Source organism: Erinaceus europaeus, chromosome 2, assembly GCF_950295315.1.
Source record: "Erinaceus europaeus chromosome 2, mEriEur2.1, whole genome shotgun sequence".
NCBI lineage: Eukaryota > Metazoa > Chordata > Mammalia > Eulipotyphla > Erinaceidae > Erinaceus > Erinaceus europaeus.
This window is the reverse complement of record NC_080163.1, coordinates 124350268-124362856: the sequence shown is the minus strand read 5'-3', so window position 1 is coordinate 124362856 and position 12589 is coordinate 124350268.

Here is a 12589-nt window from a genome sequence, read left to right as displayed (position 1 = left end):
GGGAGTAGGACTCTGGGTGGAACACTTAGAGAGTTAGAGAAGATAAACTAGTGAGAAGAAATAGATGTGTGACAATCCTTATGGACTAAGTGTTTTGAATTATATCCTTAAAGCAATGAATAAATTATTGACTGGTTCCAGGCAGGTCTGAAATTTTGTTCAGATATTCCTTTCAGAGACAGAACTTTGTCTGGACTTTGGGAAACGGGTCAGAGGGGGTTAAAGGAAGGGTATTAGGAGCACATAACCTCTATCTGGAATAAAAGGGGATCATTTTCCTAAAGCATAGCCTTTAAGAGAATTGGGTAGCTAGTGTTAGGATCTGACTCAGTCCATTTTTTAGAAGAGATAATTTAGTAATCCAAAAATACTGAGAGGTTTCATCTAGGAGCAGAAATTACTTAGACAGTGCAGCATCTTCATTCCAGCTCTGGGCACCATTCCGGGAAGTTCTGGTTTCTCCAAGTGGGACACAGTGGCAGCTCTACTTTATAGCCTGCTCTAAACTTCCTGTAGCAAGCATTGAAGAGAGAACTTTTCTCAGGAGCTCTGGTTTATATTGGTATCAGCAAGTGATCTTTGTATAGGGACTTAATAAAGTGATTTCTTCAGAATGTAGTCTCCTGTCTTTATAGAGTCCTCAAAGTTGGTTTTAATGGCTTGCTTAACAGTTGACTACTTGGGGGAGAAGTTTCCTCAAAAAGACAGATCCTTGGACCTTATATCTAGCAGTTCTGATTTAGTTTGCCTGGTTTGTGGCATTTCATAATTAATCATATGTATTTTATAGTAGTTTATAAATGCCTCTTTTTCTAATGCAGTTAGTTGGTCTTTAAATTACTTAAGATGTCTTGAGTGCTGTTATTCTAGTAATTTAAACCTTTATGATCTTTGCTTGAATAAAAGAAGATATTTTAATCCAGGAAGTCACAAGTACTTAGAAAGTTTAAGAGAATGAGTGGAGTTCTTGAATTGGGAGGATATCTTGTGAGTTAAGACTGAACCTTCCCACCACCATATAAGTGTCTAATTCTGAAAATTAACTAGAGGTTTTATGAGAATATCTGCTTTAGAGGTATTTGATCCCTGCTTCCAGTTTTACCTTTTATAGTCTAGGAGGAATCCCTGGGCTGCCGATGCACTTAGGGAATTAAACACTTCCTCAAGTTCAAATAAGTAGGAGTTTTGTTAATGAAGCTTGAATTAAAACATAAAAAGCCTTACAATTCTTTTTTTTTATTTAAGAAAGGATTAATTAACAACACCATAAGGTAGGAGGGGTACAACTCCACACAATTCCCACCACCCAATCTCCCCCTCCCCTGATAGATTTTCCATTCTCTATCCCTCTGGGAGCATGGACCCAGGGTCATTGAGGGTTGCAGAAGGTAGAAGGTCTGGCTTCTGTAATTGCTTCCCCGCTGAACATGGGCGTTGACTGGTCTGCCTCTCTCTTTCCCTAGTAGGGTGTGTCTCTGGGGAAGCTGAGCTCCAGAACACATTGGTGGGGTCTTCAATCCAGGGAAGCCTGGCCAGAAACCTGGTGGCATCTGGAACCTGGTGATTGAAAAGAGAGTTAACATACAAAGCCAAACAAATTGTTGAGCAATCATGGACCCAAAGCTTGGAATAGTGGAGAGGAAGTGTTAGGGAGATACTCACTGCAAACTCTAGTGTACTTCTGCTTTCAGGTATATATTTTGCAGTAGTTTATGGGTACGTGTGAACATAAGCTCTCTCTCACAGAAACTGGTGTATATCTAGGTTATGGGACTTTGTTAGAAAGTGAACCACCTGAGATGAAATTAGAGTGTACTATAAAAGGAAAGGTCTCACCCGAGTAATGAAGCTGAAGGGTTGTCATTCCACTCGTGAAGTCTCTGGACACAGTCTGAGGTGAAGCATGTTGAGGTGGCAATCGTTGCGTTGGTTAGGTTGTGATCGGTGGATGCAGTATTATTTGATATGGATTGGGAGAGGCATACTGGAAAGTGGGTTCAAGGACTTGGGGAAGTAGGGGCTCTATAGTGGAGATGTGAGGTTCCTGCTGTCTTAGGGTTCAAAAAGACAATTGATAGTTAATGTTATCATCACATTATTTGGTAATTGGGTTAACTTTGAAAAGTCCTTTTGTTATGGTTTGCTGTACAGTATCCAGTATCTTGTATATAGCTGTGCTATTGGATGCTTCTAATCTACTTGGTCTAGGCTTTTGAGAGAGTCCGCATATCAAATACACAGCCTATATATTAAAAAGACTCAGTTTGTGTTTTGAAAAACTTTGAGACATACAATTGATTTTCCCCCTCTCACATTAATCAACTACTGATTTATATGTCTACATTTTGCTACGAGTGTACATAAACACCATTCCCACCACCAAAAGACTGTGACCAAACCCTCCCACCCACTCCCACCCCACACTGGCCCAGGAAGATGCATGTCTACCCCTCACCACAGGGTTTTTACTTTGGTGCCCTACTTACAATTTGATCAGGTCCTGATTTTAGTTTCCCTTTCAGATCTTCTTACTCAACTTCTGGTGGTGAGTGGGATCATCCCATACTCATCTTTATCTTTCTGAATTAGTTCACTTAACATAATTCCTTCTAGCTCTATCTAAGATGGGTCAGAGAAGGTGGGTTCATTGTTCTTGATAGCTGCACAGTATTCCATTGTGTATATATACCACAGCTTTCTCAGCCACTCATCTGCTGTTTGGCACTTGGGTTGCTTCCAAGTTTTAGCTATTATGAATTGTACTGCTATGAACATAGGAGTACACACCTCTTTTTGTTTGGGTGTTATGGACTTCTTGGGGTATAACCCCAGGAGAGGAATTACTGGATCATATGGAAGGTCCATGTCTAGCCTTCTGAGAGTTTTCCAGATTGCTCTCCACAGAGGCTGTACCAATTTACATTCCCACCAGCAATGTAAAAGGGTTCCTCTGTCCCACATCCTCTCCAGCATTTGTTGCTGCTGTCCTTTTTGATGTATGCCATTCTTACAGGAGTGAGGTGGTATCTTAGTGTTGTCTTTATTTGCATTTCTTTGACAATCAGTGACCTAGAGCAGTTTTTCATATGTTTGTTAGCCTTTTGGATATTCTCTGTGGTGAATGTTTTGTTCATAGCCTCTGCCCATTTTTGGATGGGGTCATTTGCTTTTTTGGTGCTAAGTTTGCTGAGCTCTTTATATATTTTGGTGATTAGTTTCTTGTCTGATGTATGGCATGTGAAGATCTTCTCCCATTGTGTAAGGGGTCTCTCTGTTTGTTTAATAGTTTCTTTGGTTGTGCAGAAGCTTTTCAATTTGATATAGTCCCATTGGCTTGTTTCTGCTCTAGTCTTCCTTGCACTTGGGTTTGATTCATCCAAGATATCCTTGAGGTGTAGGTGGGAAAGTGCTTTATCAGTGTTTTCCTCTAAGTATTTGATTGTTTCTGGTCTGACATCTAGGTCTTTGATGCATTTGGAGTTGATTTTTGTTTCTGGTGAGATAAAGTGGTTCAATTTCATTCTTCTGCATGTTACAACCCAGTTTTCCCAGCACCATTTATTGAAGAGAGCATCCTTCTTCCATTTAATCCTTTGGGCCCCCTTATCAAAGATTAGATGCCCATAGGTGTTGGGATTTATTTCTGGGCTTTCAATTCTGTTCCACTTGTCTGTGTGCCTATTTTTGTTCCAGTACCATGCTGTTTTGATGATGATGGCTTTATAATATAGTTTAAGGTCTGGGAGTGTGATGCCTCCATTTCTGTTTCTTTTCCTCAAAATGGTTTTGGCAATTCTAGGTGTTTTCAGGTTCCAGATAAATGATTGTAGTGTTTGATCTATTCTCTTAAAGAAGCTTGGTGGAACTTTGATGGGTATTGCATTAAATTTGTATATGGCTCTGGGGAGAATATTCATTTTGATGATATTTATTCTTCCAATCCATGAGCATGGGATATCTTTGCATTTCTTGCTATCAGTTTCTATTTCCTTGAGTAGCGACTCATAGTTTTCAGTATATAAGTCTTTCACTTTTTTGGTCAACATTATTCCTAGGTATTTGATTGATTTTGCTGAAATAGTAAATGGGAGTGATTTCTGGATGTCTTCTTCTTCAGATTTAGTGTTTGCATAAAGAAATGCCACTGATTTTTGTACATTGATTTTGTAGCCTGATACCTTGCTATATTGCCTAATAACTTCCAGTAATTTTCTGCTGGATTCTTTAGGTCTTTCTATGTATACTATCATATCATCTGCAAATAGTGAGAGCTTGACTTCTTCCCTTCCAATCTGTATTCCTTTGATTTCTTTATCTTGCCTGATTGCTATGGCAAGAACTTCCAATACTATGTTGAAGAGTAACGGTGACAGTGGACAGCCCTGTCTAGTCCCTGATCTGAGGGGGAATGCTTTCAGCTTCTGTCCATTGAGTATGATGTTGGCTGTAGGTTTGCTATATATAGACTCCACTATCTTGAGGAATTTCCCATCTATTCCCATTTTTTGTAGAGTTTTGAGCATGAATGGGTGTTGGATTTTGTCAAAGGCTTTCTCTGCATTTATTGAGATAATCATGTGGTTTTTGGCTTTGCTTTTATTGAAGTGGTGAATGACATTGATTGACTTACGGATGTTGAACCAGCCTTGCATTCTTGGGATGAATCCCACTTGGTCGTGATGAATAATCTTTTTGATAGGTTGCTATATCCTGTTGGCCAAGATCTTGTTTAATATTTTGGCATCAATGTTCATCAGAGATATTGGTCTGTAGATTTCCTTTTTTGTTGTGTCCCTATCAGCTTTTGGTATCAGGGTGATGTTGGCTTCATATAAGGTGGAAAGGAGTATTCCTGTTTCTTCAATCTTATGGAATAGCTTAAGAAGTATGGGTATTAACTGTTTCCTGAAAGTTTTGTAGAATTCATTTGTGAAGTGATCTGGTCCAGGACTTTTGTTGTTGGGGAGATTCTTAATAATGGTTTCAATTTCTTTGTCTGTGATTGGTGCATTTAGATTTTGTAGTTCTTCTTGGTTCAGTTTTGGAAGGGCATATGCTTCTAGGAACTGTTCCATTTCTTCCAGATTCTCTAGCTTGGTGGCATATAGTTCTTTATAGAAGTTTTGCAGGATTCTCTGGATTTCTGTGGTGTCAGTTATGATATCTCCTCCATCATTCACAATTCTATTAATTTGCGTCTTCTCTCCTTTGTTTGGTGAGTCTGGCTAGGGGTTTGTCAATTTTGTTTAATCTTTCAAAGAACCAACATTTGGCTTCATTGATCTTTTGTATGGTTCTTTTATTTTCGATGTTGTTGATTTCTGCTCTAACTTTAGTGATTTCTGTCCTTCTGGTTGCTTTAGGGTTCCTTTGTTCCTCTTCCACTAAGTCCTTGAGGTGTGTAGTAAGGTCATTCATTTGGGTTTCTTCTTGGTGTTTAATATGTGATTGTATGGCTATAAGTTTCCCTCTCAGTACTGCTTTAGCTGTGTCCCATTATTTTGATAGGTTGTGTCTTCATTTTCATTTGTTTCCAGGAACATTTGAATTTCCTGCTTGAGTTAGTCTCTGACCCAGTGGTTCCTAAGGAGCATGTTGTTTAGTTTCCAAATTCTGTGACTTTTAATAATTTTCTGTTTGTTGTTAATTGTTAGTTTTACTCCACTGTGGTCTGAGAAGATACTTGGGATGATTTCAATGCTCTTGAATTTATTGATGCTGTCTTTGTGGCCTAACATGTGGTCTATCCTTGAGTATGTGTTATGTGGATTTGAAAAGAAGGTGTATTCCAGTTTTTTGGGGTGGAGGAGTCTGAAAATGTCCAAGAGGTCTAGTCTGTCAATCTCTTCATTCAATTCTCTTGTATCTTTATTGGTTCTCTGCTTTGTTGATCTGTCTATGTTTGAGAGTGGGGTATTGAAGTCTCCCACTATTATTGTATTACTATTGATGTATTTTTGAAATTCTTTCAGTAGGTGCTTAATGTATTTAGATGGTCCCTCATTGGGTGCATAGATGTTAATAATTGTTAAGTCTTCTTGGCTGATTGATCCTCTAATCATTATGTAATGTCCTTGCCTATCTTTTATTACTTCATTTAATTTAAAATCTATCATGTCTGAGATGAAAATGGCTGTTCCTGCCCTTTTTTGTGGTCCGTTAGCCTGTATGATAGTTTTCCATCCTTTCACTTTAAGTCTGTGTTTATCTTGTTGTGACAGATGGGATTCTTGCAAGCAGCATATGGTTGGGTTATGTTTTCTGATCCATCCCCCCACCCTGTGCCTTTTGATGGGTGAGTTTAAGCCATTGACATTTATTGATATTATGGATTTAATGTATTTTAGTGCCATTGTTCAAAAAAAATTGTTTGCTCTGATATATTGCAAGTATTATAGTGATGTTCTTGTTTATAAGAGGTCTTTTAGAACCTCTTTCAGGGCTGGCTTGGTGATGGTTTCCTCCTTTAACTGTTGTTTATCTAAGAAGGTTTTGATCCCTCCATCTAGTTTGAATGAAAGTCTAGCAGGATATATTATCCTTGGTTGAAACCCTTTTTCATTCAGGGCTCGATAGATATCTTGCCACTGCCTTCTGGCTTTTAGAGTTTGAGTGGAGAAGTCTGCAGAGAATATTATGGGTTTTCCCTTGTATGTGACTTTTTGTTTCTCTCTTGCAGCCTTTAGGATCCTTTCTTTATCCTTACTTCTTCTCATTGTGACTATGATGTGTCTTGGTGTCTTTAGGTCTGGGTTGATTCTGTTTGATACTCTCTGGGTCTCTTGAATCTTGATGTCCTTTCTGTTATTCAGGTCTGGGAAGTTTTCTTGTATTATTTCCTCTAGAATGTTTGCTTCCCCTTCCTCCCTTTCTTCCTCTGGCAGGCCAATTATACGAATGATACTTCTTTTGAGATCATCCCATATGTCTCTGTTGTTGTTTTCAGTCTCTCTCAATCTCTTTTTAAGCTCTTTCACTTGTTTCTTCATTTTCTCTAACTCATCCTCTGTCTGACTAATTCTGTTTTCTGCTTCTGTTAGTCTGCTTTCCCTTGCCTCAGCTTCTTTCTTCATTACAGCTATTTCAGCTTTCAGTTCTCTTATTGCCTCAAGATAATCAGTATTTTCCTTGGTGGTCTCAACTGTTTTTTCCCTAATACTGCCATTCTTTTCCTCTAATGTTGTTTTCATTTCTGTGATTAATAAGTTTATTATTGCTTGCATACTTTTCTTATCTATGATTACTTCTGGCTGATTTGTTGTTTGTTCTGGGATCTTGTCTTCATTCATTGGAGTAGCAGTTTTATTTGTTTTTGATCTACCCATTTTTTTGATTTATGTGTTTCTTTTTTTTATGCACTGTTGTTCCTCAGTTGTTGTGTCTTGAGTACAAGTAACATTGTACTAAATACTTTTATTACAATTGCACTCACCAACCTCAAGAATTACAGTAGCAACTGAAGCAAGTATTGAAGTAGTTTAATCGTTACCAGTTAGCTAAACAATTTCTCCAGTCCATGAAAAAATAGTAACCAAATCCCAGTGAAGAAAGAGAAAAGAAAGAAAGGATAGCAAGAATAGACAGTTATGCAAATCTACTATCCACTGTATATTCTAGGGGTAACAAGAGGGCAAAGGGAACTAGAGCAGAGATACACACATAGAGAGTCCACTCTGAGTCGGATTTCTTCCCCAAAATAATACACAAATTCAGACAGGCAAAGAAGAAGGAAGAAGTGTATGACAAGATTAAAAAAAATAAAAGAGAGAGAGGGAGAGACAAGAGAGAGAAAAGGGAAAAGATAAGAAAAAGAGCTGTAATTCAAGAGCAGTGAAAGGAAATTCCCAAATGTGTATCAGTGAATTCAAAAAAGCACACTGTTTGTTGGTGTGGGGGCTGGGGGCTGTGACTTTGGAAGCTGTAGGATTAAGGAAGAAGGGATGACAAGAATGAGAAAAAGAAAAAAAAGAGAAAAAAAGAAAAAGATAAGAAAAAGAACAGTCATAAAAGGGCAGTGAAAGGAAAGGGTGTTTTTAAATGTATTTATTTTAATTATTTAATTAGCTATGTGGGGTGACGTGGGGGGGTTGGCTACTTAGAAAGAAAAAAGGCCAGAGGTTTCAGAAGGGTATAGGCTTAGAATTTATGATACTCCCTGGTGTGACAGGAATTTGGTAAAGAAAAGGACTGGTTATGGCAGGAGGGGGGGCCGGGAAGGAGGTATGATTGAAAATTAAAAGGAAGAAAAAAATTTTTTTTCCTTTTTTCCCCCCCTTTTTCCCCTACTCTAATTCTTAACCCAAATTAAGTTATAGTCACCTCCTTGGTGTCACCACTAGGACCCCTTATTGGCTGGCCTGCTAAAGGTAGAAAATCCTACCATTTCCAGGAGATGTGGTCAGAGCTCAGCCACTAGCAGTTTCTCAGTCCGCCATCTTCCGGGAAACCCCCCCCCCCAAAGCTTTTTTAAAGGATTTCTCAAAGATGAAAACTAGCTCCAAGTCCTTTTTATCCAATGAGAGCTGTACTCAAGGATGTCCTCGGATCCGCCCTCAGGGTCATGGTGGTCCCCGGAGACTCTCAAGAGGAAGCCCCCGAGCTACAGTGCTCCCTCCTGGTCCTCTGCCAGCCGCCCAGCAGTGCTCTGCAACTGGCAGAGGAGCTGCCTTCCTGGGCTTAGGACAATGCCTGGTGCACCCACCTTGCCCGCCCAGCCTGGGAAGTCTGGAGCAGCCTGCCCGCTAGTCCGCGCCACCTCTACTCTAATTCTTGACCCAAATTAAGTTATAGTCACCTCCTTGGTGTTACCGCTATGACCCCTTATTGACTGGCCTGCTAAAGGCAGAAAATCCTACCGTTTCCAGAAGATGTGATCAGAGCTCAAGCCACCAGCAGCTTCTCAGTCTTCCATCTTCCGGTACCCCCCCCAAGCCTTACAATTCTATCTCAGATTGAGTCAGAATATTTGTGGAATAGTGGGGTGAGTGAACTAATATTTTAAAGATCCTCTGGTTACTGTAATACATACTGTCTTAGGAGTATGCCTGTAAGTTGGGAGGGACTGAAGCTATCTTGGATGCCTGAGTATTGGGTGGGGGTATCAAAGGAGTCGGGGGAGTGTTTGAGGGTTTAGTAATGGGAAATATGCTTATATTGGAGCAAACTGGTTTCTGATGGTATTTAATTTTATTTTTAATTTATTTGTATTGTTTTCATTTTTATTTTTGATTAACAAGATAGTAAGATTACAGGGTATAGTTCCACACCACACCACACCCACTACCACAACCCCCTCACTTCCCACGGATAACTGCCATCATTCTCAGAAAGTTATAGAAACAGTTTGTTCACTTCTCAGTTTTTTCTTAAAATTTATGTTCTCTAGATTCCATATATGAATGAAACTATTCAGTAGTTGTTTTTCAATTCTTATTTGTCTAAGCACAATCACCTCTAGTCCCATCCATCATTTTTATCCCAAATACACAAAATTGTAATTCTTTAATTGCAGAATTGTATTCCATGAAGTATATATATAATAAATTTTTTAAAAAATATATTTTAAAATATTTATTTATTCCCTTTTGTTGCCCATGTTGTTTTATAGTTGTAGTCATTATTATTAATATCATCATTGTTGGATAGGACAGAGAGAAATGGAGAGAGGAGAGGAAGACAGAGAGGAGGAGAGAAAGACAGATACCTGCAGACCTGCTTCATTGCCTGTGAAGCGACTCCCTTGCCAGTGGGGAGCCGGGGGCTGGAGTCTGCATCCTTATGCTGGTCCTTGTGCTTTGCACCACCTGCACTTAACCCACTGCACTACCGCCTGACTCTCATGTCATAACTTTTTTAGCCAGTCATACGTTCATGGAAATTTAGGATACTTCTGCTTTTGGCTATTGTGAATAAGGCAGCTTTAAACATAGTTGTATACATGTCCCTTCATATCAGTGTTTGAGGATCGACCTTCTCGTGGTGCATCCCATGAGTACCCATTCATTGGGGAAACTGAAGATCCTTCCTAGCCGACTGAATGCACATGGATCCCAGTCACTTTCAAAGCCAGCAACAAGCAGCTCCTGACAGCTTTCAACCTGACGCTGTTGACTGCTTATGGAAGAAGGGCAAACGCTAGAAGAAGTGTTTGAATGCCATTTGGGTAAGTGCCTAAGAGTGGCATTGCTGAGTCATAAGGTAATTCAATTTCATTTGTTTAAGGACTGCCCATACAGCCTTCTAAAGGAGCTGTACCAGGTTGCATTCCCACCAGTAATGTAGCAGAGCTTCTTATCCTCCACAATCTCTCCAACGCCTGTACTTTCTAGGTCTGTTGATGTAAGCCATTCTCTCAGGTGTGAGATGGTATCTCCAGTGTAATTTTTTCTTTGCATTTCTCTAATGATAAATGAAGTGGGGCATTTCTTATATGTCTCTAGACTATGTGCATTTCTTCTTTAGAAAACTGTGGTTCTTTGGCTCACTTTTAAAATTAGGTTATTATTACTTTTTTCTTTTGTAGAGCTACATCAGTTCTTTATAGATGTTTGATATCAATTGCTTGTTGAATGTGTGATGTACAAATATCTTCTTCCATTTACTGGGCTGTTTGGTTATCCTGTAGTTTGCTTTCAGTGTGTAGAAACTTTTTAGTTTGATGCAGTCCCATTTATTTACTCTTATTTTAATTCCTATGCTCATGGGGTTGAATCTTCAAATAAAACTTTGTCATGAAGACCCTTTAAAGTTTCATTGAAGTTATCTTTTAAATTTGATCTATTTTGATTTGATTTTGGTGTAGATGGCGGTCTAGTTTCACTTTTCTTTATGTGGTTGTCCATTTTTCCCAGCACCATTTGTTGAAGAGCCCTTCTTTATACTATTGGATCATTTTGATCCCTTTATCTTATTACGTGGCTGATTTGTCTGTGGGCTCATTTCTGGGCTTTTGATTCTTTTCCAATTATCCAAGTGTCCATTTTTATTCTAGTACCACACTTTTATTTACTACTGTGTTGTAGTATAAACTGAAGTTGGGGAGTGTGACATCTCTATCCTCCCCTTTTTTTCTCAAAGATATTTTGGCTATTCATGGACTTTGGTGCCTCCACACAAATGTTTAGGAAAATTATTTAATTTCCTTGAAAAATACCATTGGGATCTTGCTAGAGATTGAATGTAAATTATAGATTGCTTTTGGTACATTGGCCATTCTAATAATATTATTTTTTTATTTTATTTAATTGCAGGGACAATTAATGTTCTTCCACTTCTGTGTGTCATTGTCTACTTAAAAAAATAGCAGGGGGTCGGGCGGTGGCACAGTAGGTTAAGCTCATGTGGCGCAAAGCGCAAGGACCAGCGTAAGGATCCCGGTTCCAGCCCCCCGCTCCCCACCTGCAGGGGAGTCGCTTCACAGTCAGTGAAGCAGGTCTGCAGGTATATATCTTCCTCTTCCACTCTGTCTTCCCCTTCTCTCTCCATTTCTCTCTGTCCTATCCAACAACGAACAACATCAACAATGGCAATAATAATAACCACAACGAGGCTACAACAAAAGGGGGGAAAATGACCTCCAGGAGCAGTGGATTCATGGTGCAGGCACCGAGCCCAGCAATAACTCTGGAGGAAAAAAAAATAGCAGTGCTTTATAGTTTTCTCCTGTAAATGTCCTTTACCTCCTTGTGAGATTTATAACAGGATGTTTTATCTTTTGGGGTTTGATTGCAATGTGATTGAGTCTTTTACTTCCCTTTCATCTGACATCTTGTTTGTATACAGACATACCATAGGTTTATATTCTGCTACTTTGATGAATTTATTATTTCCAGAAGGTTTTCGTGTGTGTGTGTGTGTATTCTTTGGAGTTCTCTAGGTATATTATCATGTCATCTACAAATAGTGATAGTTGGACATCTTCCTTTCCAATATGCATACCTAGTTTCCAATTTTTAGGGGGAAATATTTTAGCTTTTCCCCATTGAAAACAATTTTATGTGTGAGTTTGTCATAAATGGTCTTTATTATGTTGAGGAATTGTCCTTTTATTCCTAATTTCTGGAGTGTCTTTATCATAAATAGATATTGTATCTTACCAAATGCCTTTTTCAGCATCAATTGATACAACCTTGTGATATTTTTTTCTTGCTGATATGGTGGATTGCATTGATTGACTGGTGGATGTTGAACCATCCCTAAATCCCAGGGATAAAGAACATTTGGTGATGAGTTATTTATTTGATAAGTTGTTTTAAATTTTCCAAGACTTTTTTTGAAGAACTTTATATCAACTTTATCAGAGATACACAAATTCTTTAGTTTTCTTTTTTGGTACATTCTTTTCCTGCTTTGGGGATCAGAGTGATGTTAATCTAATGGAACAAGTTTGGGAGTGATCCCCCAGTTTAATTTTCTAGAAGAGTTTGAGGAGAATCAATGTTAATTCTCTGGAAATCTTCTAGAATTTTTCAGTAAAGTTTTCTGGACCTAAGCTTCAATTCATAGGAAAGTTTTTGATTACTTAATCAATTTTTATACTAATGACTGATCTGTTTAAGCTACCTACTTCCTTTTGGGTTAATCTTGCCAT